The sequence below is a fragment of the Onychomys torridus genome, chromosome 14 (assembly GCF_903995425.1).
Source record: "Onychomys torridus chromosome 14, mOncTor1.1, whole genome shotgun sequence".
NCBI lineage: Eukaryota > Metazoa > Chordata > Mammalia > Rodentia > Cricetidae > Onychomys > Onychomys torridus.
The window spans coordinates 5,243,040-5,249,950 of NC_050456.1; positions in this window are offsets into that span (position 1 = coordinate 5,243,040).

Sequence of the window (6,911 nt, forward strand, 5' to 3'; positions counted from 1 at the left end):
CCATCAGTCCACATCAGGATTCCACTGACGCCTGCTGCCCAAGTGGCCAGGTTCCCTCACTCAGTAACACAGCTTCCTTGCTAGTCTGTCACGGGGCCCTTCACTGATTTTGGGGGACACAGCTCTTGAAAACCACTGGGAACATCTCTTTTCCTGATCTTCTCTATGACCCACTATCAGAAAAATAAGGAATAAAAGTATCAGTAATAATTACAGAGAACACATTTTCTCCTAGGATAGTCTGCCTTATCAGCCTAGGCTCACATTTTTCCAAAAACAAAAATGTAAGTGGAGGATTGTGGTGATCTTTTATGTGTGTATCCCAATAAAGCTTATCTGGGGATTAGAGGAAAAGCCAGCCACTATAGTAAACATAGAAGTCAGGCAATGGTAGCACATGCCTTTAATCCTAGCATTCAGGAAGCAGCGATCTTGAGTTCAAGGCCACACTGGGAACACAGCCAGGTGTGGTGGCACATGCCTTTAATCCCAGCACTAACCATAGAGGTCTGGAGGTCTGTACAGGCAGACAGGAAGTGAGATGGCAGAACATAATGGCATATAGGCGTGGGTATACAGGAAGTAGGTCTTTCTGGAGGCCGAGGAGTCGGTAAGGTGAGGTTGGCTATGGCTTTTTCTATTCCTCTGATCTCTCAGTTTTCACCCCAATATCTGGTTCTGGGCTTTTTATTAATAAGACCATTTAGCAATTTGTCTTACAGAGGATATATTCTGAGTGATTGACAATTTGTTCTTTAACCAGTCAATATGAAAGTCATAAATAATAATGATGAATAAGCATGTGGGACACAGCACTAAGCAACTTTTGTGATGCATTGAGGTGTTTGTTCTATCCATTTTTCACATCTCCTGAGAGCAGAGAATAAACAGAACATAAAGACAGTGAATTCTGTCATGTGTTTTCTTGTTTGTTAGAAACAAAATTTGGGTGTTGAGACACCAAAAGGTTAAAATGTTGTCTTTTCATATATATATTAATGATAATGGCCTAAAATTCAAATTTTATATTTTCTTCTCTTTCAATTTTTCTTTATTTTTCCAATTATCATCAAAATATTGATTTCTTGTGACAAAATGACAAAAGTTAAGAAAATAATTTTTTCAAGTGAAGATAGTTTCCTATCATTAATTTTAGCACTTTGGGAAAATGTAATTTAAAAAAATATTTCTATTATTTTTTTCATTGTGTGTGTGACTCTATATCTGGGTATACACACATAAGTGTAGGTGACCACAGAGTCCAGAAGAGGGCCCTGGATATTATGGAGCTGAAGTCACAGGTGATTAGGAGCAGCACAACGTGAGTGCAGGAAGCCAAACTCAGGTCCTCTACTGGAACATTACAGGTTCTTAATCACTGAGCCATCTCTCCAGCCCTGAAATTACCTTTTTCAGGATAAGCCCTAAAATTCTAAGCTAGAGTGAAGTTTAAGACTACAAACCCATTTTCCCCCAAATAATTTTCTCTATAATGGCCTTATGGTGAAAAGTCACCCATATTTCATTGGAAGTTTAAGCATGTGCTAGGACATGCTAGGACTCAGTCTCAGCACTAGTGGCCTTGTGTCCCTGGTAGAACATCCGTTGTCAGCAGGCTTCTGTTGCTGTGTACCATCTGTTGAACACTCTAGTGGCTATCAGCTCACCAAACTCTGTCTTTGTTTAAGGCTATGCACCAGAGCAAAGCTCTGCATTCTGAGGGATCTGTCAGAACAGAAGAGCTGCTGCCCAGAGGACAGAGCTGTCACACTAGGAGCTTCTCCATGAGAGCTCTCACCTCACAGTTCCATTGCGTGCTCTCCAAGGGCTCACTCCTGAGTTCCTGCCATGCAGCTTCCAAAGAACAAGAAGGAAGTCCTGTCTGGACCAGATAACATCGGGATTGTCTTGAATAAAAGGACACTACTGCTCTTTAGAACTGGTTAATGTTGTAGACAGACAGGCCTACATCCCAATGAAGATGTTAGTTATATTCCTTGCCTAAGATCAGGGAGAGAGAAAGGCTGCTTCCCAGGAATTGCTCTTACTACACATCATTACTTTTTAAGAATCAGAAAAAAATTTTACCTGGAAATTTTATTTAAAAATTATATTCAGTTAACTAGATCACATGTCAGACTACAGTCTACCCTAAGGTGTTAGCACACTAAAAGAGAAAATCAACAAGTAAACAACACAATGGTGATGTTGAAATAAATGGATAAATTGATAAACAAAAGATAGGATAGAATAGAGGGATGGATACATGGAGGTATGGATGGATGGACGGATGGACAGATGGATGGATGGATAAAGAGAGACAGACTGGACTATTTCTCAATATTAGAAAATTTTCTTGTGTGAGTGTGTGTGTGTGTGAGAGAGAGAGAGAGAGAAAGAGACAGAGAGAGACAGAGAGAGACAGAGAGAGAGAGAGAGAGAGAGAGAAAGGATGCAGAGACTAGAAGAAGACATTGAGTGTCCTGATCTATAAACTCTGTCCTATTTCTTTGAGACAAGGTCTCTCACTTAACGTAGAACTAGGCTTGTGACCAGCAATTCCCAGTACCCTTTTGTCCCTGTCCCCCATATAGCACTGGTGATACAGGCATCCACATAGCTATGCCCAGCTTTCTCCCCTGAGTTCTGGGGATCTGAACTCTGGTCCTTTTGTGTTCTTATCTTCTGAATTATCTTCCCAAAGCTCTTAGAACATTTTATGCTGCTATAAGTAAATTAAGTTAGATAAGGAATTCAGAAGTTTATCCTCCATATACCAGTAAATAGCCTGGCAATCTTTTTTAGGTACTAATGAATGGATTTAAATTTCATGTAGATTTCATGTAGCAATTAAAAACCAAAAAATTATTAAATTTGATAAAAGAAAACCCTAAACAATTTTTAATACATAAACAAACTACGTTATGAACCTAAAATATCACCACTACTCAGGAATAAAAATCCATGTGTCAATATAAAAGTTTTTTTTTTAAATAAAAAAAACTAGGGTAGTGCAAACTAAAATTCAACTAATTTGAGAGTATGCATGAATCTCCTCATATTGTTGAGTTTAAAATACTGGAAAAATAATTTTCCCCATTTGTTATTCAAAGAGATGATATAGATTTCTATAGGTAAAATATATATGTATATGCTTTCATATGGGCTTATAAATAAATGTGAACCATCAAAATGCATAGAACTTGACTATGGAGTGCTCTGTCCCAATCAATACATCTACAGCATAACCCTTACACCTAAGGCTCAGGGAACATCATGTGGGCAGAAAGATTGTAAGAGCCAGATGATCAGAATGCCTGCTGCAGAATGCCTTCTATATATGACAGGAAAGTTCACCCTGGAAACCTTAGTAAGAGGATTGCCTAAGCAAGACCTGCACCATGACAACACCAGTTGACATGCCAATTTGAATGGTGGAAATCTCACAAGGCCCATCCCTAGAAGAGCTTCAGTCAACTAGTGACTGCTGAGAAAGGAAGAATTAGTCTTCCCCAGGGATGAGCCCCCTAACTGGTTGTCCAATACCAAGTGGTCAGCCCCCCAAACACATACATACGAACAACACTCAACAGAATCAACAGGTTGTATTTGTATATTTATATATTTATATATTTGTATATTTATATATTTATATATTTATATATTTATATATTTGTATATTTATATATTTATATAAATATAATGAAGAAAAAGAGACCATGAACTTGGGAGGGATTAGGGGAACACAGGAAGAGTTAAAATAAGGAGAGGAAGTACGTAAATGATATAAATGCAGTACTGAGTTATCAAATTCTCAAAATGAGTGAATAAAATGTCTTAAGAATATGGGAAACATATGAATATTTGTTGTCAATATTTTCATTTGAGCTCCTTATGAAAACACTTGATTTACATTGTGAAACAAATGCAATTTCAACTCAAACAATATAATTCGTGGTCTCTTACACAAAGGGGAATATTTTCATTGTACATAGTTTAAAACTATGTGCCTAAGGAATAGGTTATAGTAGGTCTCCTTAACTCATGTTTAGCTTTCTATGCTTTCGATTATCCTTGCATAACCAAGATCCAAGAATACTCAATGGGAAATTCTAGGAATGAGCAGTTTATAAGTTCAAAAGCTGTGTGTAGTGGCACATGTCCTCCATCCCAGCTCTTCGGAGGCTAAGACAAGATAATGGAGAGTTCCTGGCCAGCCTGGGCTGCAGAGAAAGACCCTGTCCCAAGTCAAAAACAACAACTAGAAAAAAAGCACTACAGAACAAAACAATGTGTTTTAAGCTGTACACACTCTAAGTGGTGGTAAATGCTAAATCATTCCACTCTGTTGATGACAAATGAAAATCATCTCTTCATACAGTGAGCCTATGCTCTATAATCAGTCCACCCATTAGTCCCTGAGCAGCTGTGTTTCACACAGACTGTCACAGGAGTTCAAGGCTCAAGTTCAAACACTTCTTAGTTGTCTCAACAGTGACTCCTAAGATAGAGTACTGTCTTTGGCAATTAAATATACCCACATAATTCTTATGGGTAAAATGTCGGAAACGCTGGACTCAATAAGCCAAAAGGAAAGCAATGCTCAACTTTCTAAGGTCTGTGATAATAACAAACTCTGTATCATGAAATGTAAAAAGGAGAAAGAAATTGCTTTATAACAGCACCCCAAACTGCAGAAGTTACAGCCATAGCACCGTTGTTGCTCAGTTCTAAGATTCACTGTTAACTAGAGCTGCAAGCATCCACTCAAGGCTACAAGATATATCCCAAGAAGCAGCCCTGTGATTGTTTTTGCTCTGAGGAGGAAGGTGCTGTCTGCGTACCTGTTCCACTCTTCTGCACCTGTGGGGGCTGCAGCACCAGGCTCAGTTCTGTGACGACTTCCCTCTATGTGTTCTCTGCAACCCGGTGTGCTTCCTCCACAACATGGTTGCTAAGAGTTGCACAGGATTTCCCAAGCACTCACCCCTCCCCAGAGTTACCCCAGCAGACTTTCAGACCCTGGGTTACCGTCATTCCCTCCAGGCATCCCGACTCCTTCCTTACTACATGGCAGAGTTGCCTTCTACTAAAACAAATTCTTTTCCTTTTCAGTTATTTTACCCAAACACTGATTCTTCTGCCTAAATGTCACCAGAACCTCCCTTACCTGTTTTTTTTCCTCATAACTGCCCAATGCAACCTCCCCAATTTTTAAACATATTTCACAGAATTTTAATCCTTTAAAATACCTACTGAAATAAGGACGCCATAGTTTGTTTTTTTATATTCACACTGTTCAAATTAACTGAGAAGGCATACTGTTTGTAAAACAGGACCAGTTTCAGGGTGTTGAAATAAAAGGCTTTTCTAATCATCTTTAACCTTGGACTTCTCCCTTAGAGTAGACTTTGAGAAAAATGGTTCTTTCTAATTCATAGATCCTCCTCATAAAACAATTCAGGCACATAGGTTCCTACTCACCCTCCTCACTAGACGCCTTCCTCTCATGCACCTGCAGGTGACACCTGATCTAATTGGTTGTGTCTGGATTTTGGTCCCAGCCCCTCCTCCTGACAAAGTCTGTGAGCAACCGTGTCTTACCATCAGGTGGGGACATGTGGGTAGCAGCTAAATAGCTAGAGACAGTGACACAAATGGAAGATAAACCATTCTATACCATTAAGAAACAGAACCTTGGGATCTTTGATCCAAATTGGAGCCAAACAACTTTAATAATCTGAGTAGGAGTTTTCATTAAAGGCACACATTTTTAAAGGCCATAGTAAATGAATAATGAATAGCCTTCTTTAACAACTTTTAAGATTTTATATATATATTTTTTTTAAAAACTATTAAAAGGACTTTAAAATGAAAGGCAATAACCTTGATCTCCACCCTTCCCTCTCCTCATCTACCGCTTCCTATTTTTGTTTCTCCTTTTATTTCATGCAGTGGTTCCCTCTCCCCACCCCTCAAAATAACATGCATATAACACATCCTTTTTTTGAAACTGAAATAATTACATTATTTGACCCTTCCTTTTCTTCCCTCCAAGCTCTCTCCCATCTTCCCTCTCAAATTCATGACCTCTTTTTCTTTAATTGTTATTGCTAACTATATGTTCATAAATATATAAATGCAGCCTGCTCAGTCCATTTAAGTTACTTGTGTTATATGTTTTGGGAACTGACCACTTGATATTTGGTGACCAGTTAGGGGCTCTTCTCCTGTTCCCAGCATTCACACTTCCTCTGGTCCCATGACGTCTTCCTCTTCCATGTTCATATGTCTGTTATTGTTGTCCCTGACATATAACACAATCTTGATAAAGTACATAAACATTTGCTCTTATTCAGAGAAATAAGGGTTTGTTTTTGTCTTAGTTCATTAGTTATATTTTCATCTGTCAATAGTCTTTAACAATTTATCACTCTATTAAGTTTAGACATCTGAAAAATGTACGACTCTGCTATACTTTTTAATCCCCCACATTCTGCCTATTGGAACAAATTTACTGATATTAGCCCCTGTAAAATTCTCATTGGTGATATAAATTTATTCCACCAGTTCTAAGTTCAGCCTGCCACTGCCAAACAGGATACCTCAAACCACATTTCTAGACTTAATAACTCAGCATACTTTCCTCATAAAGTGCTGGTATTCTGGCTCCTTTGCGCACTAACTGTAATAGTGTAGGTAGAAAACTCTAGAATCAGTCTAGTGGTCATCCAATGAGTTGCTCTCAGATAAATGCTAGAAGCTAGAAAGTGAGAGGAGGTGGGTTTTCTGCAGCAGCTGGCACACCTGGCTCACGTATCTTGAGGTTTTGTAGTAGCCAGCTGAATGCCGTCACTCTCTCTCTCTCTCTCTCTCTCTCTCTCTCTCTCTCTCTCTCTCTCTCTCTCTCT